This window comes from Scylla paramamosain, unplaced genomic scaffold, assembly GCF_035594125.1.
Source record: "Scylla paramamosain isolate STU-SP2022 unplaced genomic scaffold, ASM3559412v1 Contig144, whole genome shotgun sequence".
NCBI classification, from domain to species: domain Eukaryota; kingdom Metazoa; phylum Arthropoda; class Malacostraca; order Decapoda; family Portunidae; genus Scylla; species Scylla paramamosain.
Window position 1 is genome coordinate 78,505 of NW_026973809.1, and position 13,996 is coordinate 92,500.

Here is a 13,996-nt window from a genome sequence, read left to right on the forward strand (position 1 = left end):
TCGTGTTTCTCTCTCTCTCTCTCTCTCTCTCTCTCTCTCTCTCTCTCTCTCTCTCTCTCTCTCTCTCTCTCTCTCTCTCTCTCTCTCTCTCTCTCTCTCTTGTTTTCTTTTTTTTTTCCTTTCGTATTTGTTTTCCTAACTTGTGTGTGTGTGTGTGTGTGTGTGTGTGTGTGTGTGTGTGTGTGTGTGTGTGTGTGTGTGGTTGGCTGGCTGGCTGGCTGGCTCTTTCTCGCCGGTGACCCTCGCGTGCGGTCCCTCCGCGAGTGACGTCCCTGAATGCATATCAACATTATCTTTTATTCCACGGCGATTCGCTCGATTTTTGACCCTCGCAGTCCCTCACTCACTCTCTCTCTCTCTCTCTCTCTCTCTCTCTCTCTCTCTCTCTCTCTCTCTCTCTCTCTCTCTCTCTGAAGACTTGCGTGTGCGTGAATAGATTACTTTTATATTGTATTATATTATTATTGCTTGATACTGCTTGTTGTTTTGTTGTTGTTGTTTAGGTGTGTTTTTACACGTCTTATTTCGCCTCTGTGACAAGACAAGCATTAATAGCAGTGTATTTATATATTCAAATTATCTTAAATTTGGCGGGGAACAACAAGAAAAAGACGTTAAACACAAAACACCTTCATCGTAAACAGACACCACCACAACCACCACCAGCACCACCACAACCACCACCAGCACCACCACCACCAGCGCCACCACCAACAGCATCAGTAACAGCAGCATTCTCCCTCAACCTTCTCTCTTTCCAAACTTGCACGTGGCACGGAACCTTCACTGATATCAAAGAAGGTTTTCCTCTCTTTCCCTTCCCCCTCCTCCTCTTCCTCCTCCTCTTCCCCAGTGACGCGTGACGGATGCCCCGCTCCCTGTAAACGAGACTCTTCTCTTTGATCGCCTCCACAATTTTCTGGCTTAACTGCTTTAACTGATTCCTGGTTCCGTTATGTATTGTGTAGTATGTATTCTTGATGGCTTTGTGTGTGTATGTGTGTGGGTGTGTGTGTGTGTGTGTGTGTGTGTGTGTGTGTGTGTGTGTGTGTGTGTGAGATAGAGAAGGGGGGACGGACCACGTAATGCCGGCTACTCCCCAAATTCACCGTGCTCCTGTCACCTCCAGCAACTTAACCTAACCATCCCTGCTGACCCTACCCACACCCCACCCCACACCCCATCCACACCCCACACAAATCCGACCTTTCGCCCTCAACTGAGAGAGAGGCTACCTTGACTTATATGGATAAAAAAAAAAAAAACAAGCACTACCTGAAGCAGTCTCTCTCTCTCCTCTCTCTCTCTCTCTCTCTCTCTCTCTCTCTCTCTCTCTCTCTCTCTCTCTCTCTCTCTCTCTCTCTCTCTCTCTCTCTCTCTCTCTCTCTCTCTCTCTCTCTCTCTCTCTCTCTCTCTCTCTCTCTCTCACTCTCTCTCTCTCTCGCCTGGAGCAGCACGTTCCTCGGAGGGTTAAGGGCGGCGGTCTCGTGCTGGAGTGGCGGCGGTGGCGTGGAGGAGGGAGAGGGTGGTGCTGGTGAAGGCGACGTGGTGGTAAGGGGGGACGAGGACTGCCGCTGGGACAAGGAGAGCTGGCTTGGAGGTGCTGCTGGTGACTCTGTGCGGCTCTGACTGTGGCGGGAATTGTGGAGGGGCTATGATTTTGGTCATTATTATTGTTATGGTCGTGGTTGGTGGTTGTGGTGGTGGTGGTGGTGGTGGTGGTGGTGGTGGTGGTGGGTTTGTCTTTGATGTGTTGGGATGAGGTCATTGAAGGAGGAGGTGTTGCTCTTTATTGCAGGGCGTGGTGAGGAGGTGAGCACTGTATCTTCTCCCTCTCTGCCTCTTGGATAATGGCTGGGTTAGCTAAGGGAAGGGTATGCCACGTTGGAAGGTAATCGAAGGAGAGGAGGAAAGAAATGTGTGCCAGTAAAATTTCATAGGCGTTATCTACGGCTATTTTCTTTCATTATATATCCTTTTCCTTCTGTACTTCTCATTATTCTTCCTTATATTTCCTTACTCCCTTCTTATAAACCATTACTCCTTCATATCTTTTTTTTTATTCTATCTCAAGCTTCACTACTCTTGCTTCTATTCCCTTTATATTTCCTTTTTCTTTCCTTCTTTTTTTTTTCCTGATTTGACAATATATTTCGTTATTCTTCCCTATACATTCGTACTCTTCTTTGTATTTCTTTATTCCTTTATTCTATTTACGCCTCTCCTCCTCCTCCTCTTACCACAGTACATCCTCTTGTTCCGTTCCTCCTCCCCTTTAATCCCCAACTCTTTTTTCGTCGTCGTCCTCCTCTTCCTCCTCCTTCTCCCTCCCCTCCTCCTCTTCCTCCTCTTGCTGTTTCTTTCCTGGTTTCTTCTCTTTCCTGTCTCCTCAGTAGTCACGGGAGGGCGGCACCCACACGTGTTGTCTTCTCTGCACAGACGCACTTTGCAGTCAGTGAGTTGACGAGTCAGTGAAGAACTGTGTCGTCGTGAATCTTGCTTGCTCCTCGTCTTGTGTCTTACGATGCCTGCAAAGAAGGATAGTTATCAACAGTTGTAGTAGTAGTAGTAGTAGTAGTAGTAGTAGTAGTAGTAAATACTCAGTTTTACCTCAGCGGCCAGCAGTTCTGAGATAGAGTTTTGGTCTCCACTGTACTTCCACTTCCAAATATCTCAGGCTGCCGCCAATAACTACGGTACGGAAAGTAATACATAAACACTGACTATAACAAAAAAAAAAAAAAAACTATGCTTAGTGGTGGTGGAAGAAAATAAAGCATTTCTAGACGCACTGGTTAAGGAGGAGGAGGAGGAAATGATAGCATGAGTATGAAGAGCACTACCACTGTACCATTATTTGTCAAAAAGCACTCCAGCCCAAGCCATGTGAAGGAGTAAGTTACATCATCTGCAGCACGCCATAATGTGTGTGTGTGTGTGTGTGTGTGTAAGGTGGTGGTGAGAGAGTGCGGTCAAATTGTCCTGCGTTCTAACACTCTCTCTCTCTCTCTCTCTCTCTCTCTCTCTCTCTCTCTCTCTCTCTCTCTCTCTCTCTCTCTCTCTCTCTCTCTCTCTCTCTCTCCATTTGTTACGTAACATGTTGCATTCCCCTTCATGTTCTCCCCTCACTTGTATTATCGACCACAATCATTAACTGCTTCCCTCGCGACTCTCCCTCCCTCACATTCGCTAGACACCTGACACTTTTCTCACCGTCCGCTTTGGCGAGCTGTGCGTGTCAGTCTCTCTCTCTCTCTCTCTCTCTCTCTCTCTCTCTCTCTCTCCTCTCTCTCTCTCTCTCTCTCTCTCTCACGTCAAGCAGTTTCAAGTGATGTTCGTGGGCGAGAGGCACTTACGTCATGTTTCCTTTGTATTTACCAAGCCTATTATGGTCAGATTGTTGCCGGAGTACTTGCGTGGAATTTTGCATTGCATGTGGCACGCATTCCACTTTGCATGTGCTGGCAGTGCTCTTAAATTTTTCCTCGCCTTCTTTCACCACTCCAGTCTGCTTTCCTTCCCTCCCCTTCCCCTTACTTACGATCTATGGGTGGCCGTGTCTCACCCACGCCGAGGTTCTCCCGAGCAATGTTGTGGTAGTAAATTACATTCGCTAATTTAACGTTCTGACTCTCCAACGTAAGAGGTTTGGACTCATATTTCTGGATTATTTTTTGTTTGTGTGCTATATTTTTACTCCCGAGCTTTCATGGTGAGAGTGCCCATGTGTTGAGGAAGGACAAGTGCTAGATTCGTGAAAGAGGACTCAACAATATATTTCAACATTATTTTTTGAATACACGTTATATTTCATGTCCAGACCTTTCTTTTCGTTGGGAGTATGTTTGCGTGGCGAGCAGCGTGGCAGGTAATAGGACTCAGCACTCTGCCCACGTGCACTGAGGCTGTGAGCTCAAGCTTTTTTGTCGCCACGTGTCTGGTGCGATGTTCTGTCAGCGCTCACGTGATGGTGGAAGGCTAGGAGTCGTCCCGCGTGTAAGGATTTGCTATGGGTCACTGTCTGTTTTCACACTAAAAACGTGCACACTCATTATTGCCAAATGGAACAGCTACACGACAGACTAATCAAGGTCTGCCCCCCCGTGTTTAATTATCTCATTTAGCGTCATTATTTAATAAACCCTCCTCATTTAGCTGCTGTCAGTGGACTTCATTGACTTATCTCACCATTTCGCCACGCAGAAAAGATTTACATTGTTTGCACAACCCTGAAAGAAATTATATTTTACATGATTCATTCACAGCTGAGGTGTACACAAACTCACTGACTGACTGACTGACTGACTCCCGCGCCACAGTAGGATCTGACCCAGGTGAACAGTGTCTTGGCGTGCTTTGTTTTCTCCTTGTTGTATGTTCAGGGACGCGGAACACCGCGTCCCTGACGCGCCACTCAGCACATCGAAGGTCTGCACACATTCAGCACGCTGCAAGTTGGCCAAGCAGGGACATCCTCCCAATTTAGGTTGACTTGAATTTTTTGTATTTGGTAATTCAATTTGTCACACACTAACTTCCGTCATTTGAATTAACTGTCGTTATGGAAGAATGGTGCATATGTCCACTCAGCTCACGGAACGATGTACGGATATTTGAATCACACTTCAACAGTAAAAATGGCAAAACACACACACAATCATGCACATTTCAATCATAGCTGGTACGTTAATTGCTGATATTTCTGAATGCTAGGCACCAAACAACACTGGGTTTTTCGTATCAATCCACAGAGAACACATAATATCCCTCACGTTTTGAGAAAATTAGTCCCTTGATTAAAACCCGCCAGCGAGGCAGGTGGTCTCACGGGGACAGCGTGACGACCCGTGCCGGCGCGAGGCGAGCCAGGTGCTGTGGCGCGTCTGGTGGCGGAGGCGAAACAGTGGTACAACCCAGGCCCGAGGGTGTCTAGGACGGGTCGCCACCATTTGTGGTCTGACAGAGGTGTGTGTGTGTGTGTGTGTGTGTGTGTGTGTGTGTGTGTGTGTGTGTGTGTGTGTGTGTGTGTGTGTGTGTGTGCTTTATCCAAAAGAGGCTAATATTATTCTGTTATTTTTGTGAAGTGCAGGGGAGAAGGCCTTTGACCAGTGTTGCTGAGGATAACCTGCCTCAAGATAAGTACGAATCAGATAGGAAGAACAGATACAGGGAGACTTATTGGTCTATAACGACTGTATCTGCTGAGCTACACACTACGACTGACACTGAACTACTTGTGGAAAAACGGGATTGAATAGAACAAGACCCCAAAAGTTTGATGTGTGTGTGTGTGTGTGTGTGTGTGTGTGTGTGTGTGTGTGTGTGTGTGTCGTGCGCGCTTAGGTAGCAGATAGCATGCGCCTCGTGGGGCTGAGTGGCGTAGGTGGCGGAGACAAAGACTGGAGCACCGTGGTGTGGAGGTTTATTGATATATCAATCAACTTAAAATTGTAAGATCATGGTCTTTATTCACGCAATTAAACGTAAGTAGTGCCGAGAATAAACCAAGATATCTATCACACACCACACTAAAATTTACTTTGGGAGGAAGAATCTCAGTCCTGATACACTGCAGTTCCCCGGATCACCTGGTGCTTCCCGTGTGGGGCTGAGGGCGTGGAAAGCAGGGAAAATAGAGCGACCCAATACTTTTCGAAGTTTACTAGTTAGTGGAGAGTGGAGGAGCGGGTGGGAGGAGAGTAAAGATATTGACAAATGCCGGCGCCAGAACTCTGAACGGTATGGGCTTCAGTTTGAATGGCAGTGTGCTAAGTGGGCAGGAGGAGGACTGAGTTACGATAATGCCATTTTTTTAAACACTTAACTTTGCAATTGTCTTCCTTTCGTAGCCAAGAAGAAAAGGGAAAACGCAATCTTCTTTTTTTCTCTTTCATATACGAGTGTGTGTGTGTGTGTGTGTGTGTGTGTGTGTGTGTGTGTGTGTGTGTGTGGGTGTGTGTGTGCAAGCAAACATGTTTACAGGGGTCTGAATGTTACGAAAGAAAGACTACAACACCGAGAGAATGAAAGGATCGGCAGCAGTGAATAGCAGGAGGGAAAAAAAAGTGAGGAGTGATCTTGTAGTATGGCTTAGTGTGGTTTAGATATTAGTGACACTTAAAACTATATTGACCACTGCTTTTTTAATACAGACGTCCTCTCCCTACTCACCGCCACAAATACACAAGTCTCCTCACTGTATTAAGGCTAAACCAACGAGTCTGTACTGAGCCAGTCAAGAATAAGAATGTATCTAGGGTCGACTGATCTCCTTAGGTATGCCAGCGATAGTCATTACTGGGCTCTCTACGAATGATGCTTCACGCCAGTATGCGGGTGAACGAACGGCTGGCTCATGTGTCCTGCTTGCTGAGGGTGGTGGTGGTGGTGGAGGAGATAAGTAATGATAAGAGGAACATGAAGAAAAAAAGGTTTAGAACAAGAAGAACAAGATCAAGAATAATAATAATAGTAATGATGATGATAATAATAATAATAATAGTAATAATAATAATAATAATAATAATAATAATAATAATAATAATAATAATAATAATAATAATAATAATAGTAATACACAACTAGAACAACAACAACACAAAAAACAACAACAATATAAACGACAGCTTAGCCACACACAAAAAAACAGCATCCACATTATCAAATCTGAATTAAATAAAGTTACATTTACTCGTAAAACACACAAGTTAGATTTTGTCATTTAAAACACATTACCATCATTTACACACATAAAAAGCGATAATATTTACCCGCATTTTAATTATGAGCTAACAAAGGAGCGCGAATGTCCGATGACAAGCCTTTAGCACAGAGGGGAGAGGGAGTACGAGACGCTGCCGGGAAGGGATTGGGGTGTGGCATGCCTGGGTTGGTAATGAGGCGAGGCGATCACGGCAACACCAATCGGCTTTGTATGACGGGAACGTGAAACAGAATCCTTCACTGGCGGAATCTGACTGTTCTCTGATTTTTGCAATATTTTACTACCTCACTGTCTTCCCGGTTGTCATGTCACAAACGCCAATGAATCTCGTGTTCGTAATTCGAATGGAAGTTGATGGTCTAATGAATTGCTCTATGTTAAGACCTCCGTACTGTCCGCGAAAATGTGATAAATGGAGCTACTGTAGTTTTGTATGATTTATTTTGCGTAATATCGTCATAAATACTTTGTAAAACTGCTACATAATTCCTGCTTCATGTTATCTACACTATATTATTCTTTTTCTCTTTTCATCTATACGTGTAGAGAAGAGCAGATTTCACTCATTTTCTAGCATATTCCTTTCCCTTACCTTTAAACTTTCACCTCATCCATGTCACCTGTCCGCAGCACACACGAAAAAAAAAAAATCTCCATCTACAATTGTCTTCCGCATACTTATGATTTAAATAACTATAAGAACAAAGAGCTTCATAAAAACGAATGCAATTATCTCCTGATGCTTGTTCTTCCTTTGTGTGTGTGTGTTTTTTTTTTTTCTGCATCTCCATCAAAATACGTCCAGTTAAATTAACCCTTTCTTTCTTTTCTTGCCTCCTCCCTTGCGTACCTACAAACTTTCCTACCAAGGAGCAAATTAAGCGACATTATTGTTTTCCTTCCTTGCACGTTTTATAGTCATCACCAAAACTCCCCTTTCATGTAAAAATGAAAAGACGAAAAAAAAAAAAAAATACTCCACTCTGGGTTGTGCTTAAGGAGCCTCTTGGTGACTCTCCCCAAGACTAGGTATGCTTCTCCTCCTCCCTCGCTCCACTCACCAAAGGAATGATAAGTGCAAGAAAACCCCAAATGAAGCTTTTAAATGAACCACTTAGGCTCGCGTGAATTTGAGAGAGAGAGAGAGAGAGAGAGAGAGAGAGAGAGAGAGAGAGAGAGAGAGAGAGAGAGAGAGAGAGAGAGAGAGAGAGAGAGCTGGAACTAGAATTGTGGGGAAGGGAAATGTGGAGGGAGTGGAGAGAGTGGAGAGAGGGTGGGTGAAAAGAAAAGGAGGGGGGAGGCGTGCTGGGAAGCATGTAGCGAGGAATGAAGGAAGAGCAAGAGCGTGAGGCGAGTTGAGGGGATGGAATATGAGTGTGTAGAGATTTGGTTGTGGCAAAGAGAACATTGAGTGGTGAGAGTGTATTGAACCAGAGAGAGAGAGAGAGAGAGAAGCGTACTCAGTCTCTCCAGGGAGGAAAAGAGACATAGGTGGAATTTGATTCCATAAGATTACATTATTTAACCTTCCGAGGAATACACAAAAACACTCTCTCTCTCTCTCTCTCTCTCTCTCTCTCTCTCTCTCTCTCTCTCTCTCTCTCTCTCTCTCTCTTCTCTCTCTCTCTCTCTCTCTCTCTCTCTCTCTCTCTCTCTTCTCTCTCTCTCTTCTCCTCCTCTCTCTCTCTCTCTCTCTCTCTCTCTCTCTCTCTCTGTCGCGGGGTGGGAAAAAGACGAGATTCATGTACGCTTGCAATATTCGTCTCTTTCTTGATGTCATTACTTCGGGGAAGGGGAAGCGAAATGAGAGGACAAGGGAGAGTAAAGGAGAGGAAGAAAAGTTCAATTTGAAACTGTAATAGTCTCCACTAACCAATCCAGAGAGAGAGAGAGAGAGAGAGAGAGAGAGAGACTAAATAAAAAAGGCACAACTTGGAATGTATTTACAGAATGATAAAATTATAAATACAGTACGTAAAGGAGAGGAAGAATACAAGTACGAGTAGTAGTAGTAGTAGTAGTAGTAGTAGTAGTAGTAGTAGTAGTAGTAGTGATGGTAGTAGTAGCAGTAGGAATGGTAAAAGGAATAGAAAGGAGAAGCAGAAAACAAAGTAAAGGAGATATATAATAGATTAACCGCAAAATAAAAGAGATAGGGGGGAAAGGTGAAAAAAAAAACGAAGAGTAACACCTTTATGAAGCAGTAGAAAAGAAGGACGAGGAAGGGCAGGAGAAGGAGGAGGAGGAGGATCAGAAGCAGGTGGAGGGGCAGGAGAAAGGAGAAGAAGGAGGAGGAATTGAGGAGAAGTTGAAGAAGAGGAGAAGAAGATGAAGGCGCAAGAGGACGAAAAGAAGAAAAAGAAGAAGGAGAAGGATTAGATGATAGTGACAGTGTTAACGAAAAATCTAAGGGAGAAGAAGGAGGAGGAGAACGAGGAAGAATAAATGGTAATGAGTGTTGGTGAAATGTGCAAGGAGACTCAAATTATCGACGGTCACCCTCCTCGTAGGCTGACACCATTCACAGCAGAAACGAAGGAGAAATCAATGGAGGGCGTGGGAGTCGAGAGTAAGGGAAGTGAGTGGGGAGAGGGAGGGAGGGAGTGAGGGAGGGAGACGAGGCGGCAGCGGCGGTGGTGGTGGTGGTGGTGGTGGGCGAGATGATAAAAGGGTGCGGCTGGTTGCCTGGCTGGTGGGGGAAGGAAAATGACGGGAAGCGAGGTGAAGGGTGAATGAGGAAGTGCCGCCTCAAAAGAGAGAGAGAGAGAGAGAGAGGAGAGAGAGAGAGAGGAGAGAGAGAGAGAGAGAGAGAGAGAGAGAGAGAGGTCACCATGGAGAAAAAAAGAAAGGAAAGAAGGAAGCCACCAGCACGTAGACATCCCAACAAAGGCTTCGTGTGTCATGACTGTCTAGTATCTCAGAGTTGATTTCGTACCACCTTCCTCCCTCGTTTTTATTGATCCCTGCATGGTTTGTGTATTATTTAGGGCAAAGAGACGGGGTGGTGCAGTGGTAAGGGCTGCTGCGGCTCACGACCTGGGGTTCGAGGGAAAGAGAAACTTACAAGCCAGTGTTGTCTTGGCCGTCTAGCCTGGCTGATCTGATTATTCATCTTGCTTAGGATATTGTCCTTAAGTATAAAGGCAGAGGCCGGGAATCTCCTGGGACGAGCGATGGGCCAGAGTGGGGGTGTAGGCTGCTGCTGTTATAATGTGTGTGTGTGTGTGTGTGCTGTGTGTGTATGTGGTGTGTGTGTGTGTGTGTGTGTGTGTGTGTGTATGTGTGTGTGTGTGTGTGTGTGTGTGTGTGTGTGTGTGTGTGTGTGTGTGTGTGTGTGTGTGTGTGTGTGTGTGTGTGTGTGTGTGTGTGCTGTGTTGGGGGGGAGAGGGGAGATGGGGTTATGGGTATATAGAAATAGATCAAAAATTATTTATGATGGAAACAGCGTACTAGATTCATTCAAAGCACATCAAATTCTACTAAAAAAAATGCTGTTTTGCCCCCCAAAAAATGTTAGAATGGTGAAAAATCTCCAAATTAACCCTTCTGTTGTGTGTGTGTTGAGAAGAGTGAGTCTGTCCAGTGAGTCTCATTGGTCACGTGAGGGGAGGCTGTGAAGACTGTCCCAGAAGTACAGGTCAGGTCACCGTCAGGTCACCGTCGCACCCGCTTCGTCACCCTGGCCACTGACTCAGGGGTCTGGGCCAGGTTACTGAATGCCCTGTCCTCCTCCACTAATCTTCAGGGTTTTTCTATCATATTTAAAAAGCCCGAGCCATATAGAGCTTTAGCCACCTTAAATGAAGCACTGGTGGCTCTCATGGGGATCTTATCAGTACTAACTGTACGTCAGCGGAGAGTTGGGGCTGGGGACGGGGCGGGGAGGCAGCTCCAGCATGGGGTGAATGGGGGGGGGGTCAAGGAGCCACAGGGATACAAATTGGCGTTGTTTGTTTACTAAATTTAGCCATTGGAAGCAAGATTTCACTCACCTGTGGACGGCGATGAAGCGCGGGTCCTCTTGGGGGCAGCAGAGAGGCGTATGACTTAGCCAGTAGCGTAACGTGTGATGACGAAGGAGGTTAACACAGACCAGCAGCGAGTGAGTGAGTGAGTGTGTGGTCAAGAGTTCCAGATTGACGGACGAATGGAAGTACTGAGATGTGGTCACGAATGTTTAAACGTGTGTATGTGTGTGTGTGTTGTGTGTGTGTGTGTGTGAGTGTGTGTGTGTGTGTGTGTGTGTGTGTGTGTGTGTATGCATGCATGCATTCTCTCTCTCTCTCTCTCTCTCTCCTCTCTCGCCTCTCTCTCTCCTCTCTCGTCTCTCTCTCTCTCTCTCTCTCTCTCTCCGCCCCACACTCACCCTGGGCGGGGCGGGCCGTGTACGAGGGCGTGCTGGCTCCAGAGGGTGAAGTAGCTGTCTTCTACCGCTATTTTTTCATGCTAACTGCTCTTCTGATCTCGCTAACTGCATGCCTCCCTTCCTCCCGCGGCCTCGCTGCACAAGACTTTCTTCTTTCTCTCACCCCTATTCTGTCCACCTCTCTAACGCAAGAGTTAACCAGTATTCTCAATCATTCATCCCTTTCTCTGGTAAACTCTGGAACTCCCTGCCTGCTTCTGTATTTCCACCTACCTATGACTTGAATTCCTTCAAGAGGGAGGTTTCAAGACACTTATTCAACAATTTTTAACTACCTGCTTTGACCCTTTTATGGGACTCGGCATTTCAGTGGGCATTTTTTTATTGGATTTTTTGTTGCCCTTGGCCAGTGTCACTCATACATAAAAAAAAAAAAAAATCCTAGCATGTATTTACGCTTCTCCAGGAACAACAATAACTGTAGAGTGACATAGCCTTTCTTGCCCTGGTTTCGCACTGTTGTTGTCTCATGTGCTATCAGGTGATGTGATAGTACGGCAAAATTTAATATGAAGGACCTCGAGAAACTAATGTTTGAAATCCCTTGTAATTTTCCTGCCACTCTTTACCACATTCCTGTCTTCGTCTCGTCACTGCTCGCTTCTCACCCGTCAGTCACCAGTCAGGCTAGAGAAGCAGTAACGCCTCCTCACCCACCGGTCCCAAAGTAAAGCTATTACAAGGGTAGTTACTGTTATGATGAGTTATTTTACGTGTAAGTGTAGCTATACGATATACAGAGAGAGAGAGAGAGAGAGAGAGGGAGAGAGAGAGAGGAGAGAGAGAGACGCACATCTATAGTGGTGTATTAATGAAATACTTCGCTTCTGTTAGTTCATCCTCCTCTCAGATATAATGCGTCATTCAGCACTAAGTAAATAAACACGAAGAAAGTAAAAGAAACAACAAGTACGCGAAATTAAAGCCAATAACGCGAAAATGAAGCAACGAAAACATCCCATAGGCTAGGCTCCGCCCCCTCCAACCCGCGTTTGCTCCGCCCTTTCGCTTGCTTTTAAGAGGCTCAAAACTCTCCATTATTTGGTATAGGAGAAAATGATCCTCCTCTTCTTGTGACCACACCAAAGCCCCTAAATAGCCAACAGAACTTCATAAATTAAGTTGCTTAGCCAGCCAGCAGGAATTTTTCATTACTGAACGTTCGCTCGGTTCTTTGAATTTCATGTGGGACGCTGTGACGTTATATATTTGCTATTTTTTATCCTTTTGTTATTAAAGTTCACTAAATAATGTGTTTATATGTGTGTATGAGTAAACAATTTTATGTTTAGGGCCACGGTGGGTGTTTAGAACAGGCTTTGTTTATCCGTCAGGCGCCACATCAGTTTGGTTTCGTGTGAAGGATAGTAAAAACCGCCCCTCTTTCCCCCCTCCTTGCGGGTGTTACGTTACCAATGCACCTTAAAACCGACTCATTGTTCTCTCCTTTTATGCCTTTTTCATATTTCTTACTCTTGCAATGGATTAAATTTATAACTTCAAGTCTATTAGGCATAACTAGTACAACAGACACCCGCCACACGACCTTGATAAAAAAATACAGTTGAGACTGAGAAAGCACGCGCGACTCCACAGACTATCGGCAGCCCCCGTTAACCTGACTCCTGGCTTCCCGCTATCCCCATCAACCACAACCTGCCGACTACTGTAACTTCAGATGCCTAAAATGTATCACGTAAGAAGGCTTCTATTTAGAAATTCAGTTTGTTGCCAAGTAAGATCTGCACATATGGGCATATTGGTGCTATAACGCACGTTACAGTACTGTGGCCGGCGGCCAGGAGGCGGAGTCAAGGCCTGATGTCACGGCACCCCCGCTCCGCTAATACCAGTGCGTCTGTTTCTTCCTCTCTCTCTCTCTCTCTCTCTTCTCTCTCTCTCTCTCTCTCTCTGTATATTTATCTGGTTTCCTTCCTTCTTCCCTACTCTTCTCCCAATTTCCGTCTCTCTTTTCCTCTTCCCTCTCCCCTATCCTCCCCTGCTCCTTGTATCCCTCTTGTTTTCTGAGAGAGAGAGAGAGAGAGAGAGAAGCGATTTTCAAGGGTGTTTTTACGGTTCTTGTGACAGATTAACAATATTCCTGCGTTCCAAAGGCAGCTAGTTGAAGTGCCACGGGTTTTCAATGGTGTTTTTACAGTTCTAGTAACAGATTAACATTTCTACATTATTAACAGGTGGAATATATAATATATATATATATATATAGATATTATATATATATATATATATATATATATATATATATATATATATATATATATATATATATATATATATATATATATATATATATATATATATAGATATATATATATATATATAATATCTCTCTCTCTCTCTCTCTCTCTCTCTCAAACTTAGCTGGAATACGAGAGCCCCATATCAAAGAGAAGCAGTAGCAGTAATAGTAGTAGTAGTAGTAGTAGTAGTATAAGTAGCAGTAGTAGCCTAAGTAGTTATAGTTTAGAGCAGAGTGGTTCCCAAACTTTTTCTGGTCATTGCCCACTTTTTCCATACATGATCCTTGTCCAGCCCCCCTCCCCCCGTCCCCCCACAACCCTAAACCCGTGACTACCGTGAGTGTGTACAGTGCTACACTCATTACGTCCATATAACAACCACTCTAGCAAATCCTGTAATTTTCATTGATTCCATTTGTTATTTTTTCTTTTTGTTAATTATTAATAAAGAAATGTCCCCAACCAAATTAGGTAAAAAATTTCACTGTACAACTACCATGTAAGCAATACACGAGCTAATTATCTCTTTAATCACGAATCAGTAACCGCTTCATTTGAGCGTGGGAAAAAAAAATGTCCAAGCTG